Here is a 202-nt window from a genome sequence, read left to right on the forward strand (position 1 = left end):
GATTTTTTTTAAGTGGTATTGAAGGTAGCAGATTCCAAGAAAGTTCATATAAGATGTTAAATCACGTGTAAAAATAATTATTAAGTGTCAGCTGATTTGAATGAAATAATATTTTTGGCGAATCTTAGTCTTAGTTTTTTCCCTTTTTTTACATTATCAGTTTGGCAAATTTTCATTTTCAGAAGCTTGGTAATTAAACTTC

This window comes from Penaeus monodon, chromosome 28, assembly GCF_015228065.2.
Source record: "Penaeus monodon isolate SGIC_2016 chromosome 28, NSTDA_Pmon_1, whole genome shotgun sequence".
In the NCBI taxonomy this organism is placed as follows: Eukaryota; Metazoa; Arthropoda; class Malacostraca; order Decapoda; family Penaeidae; genus Penaeus; species Penaeus monodon.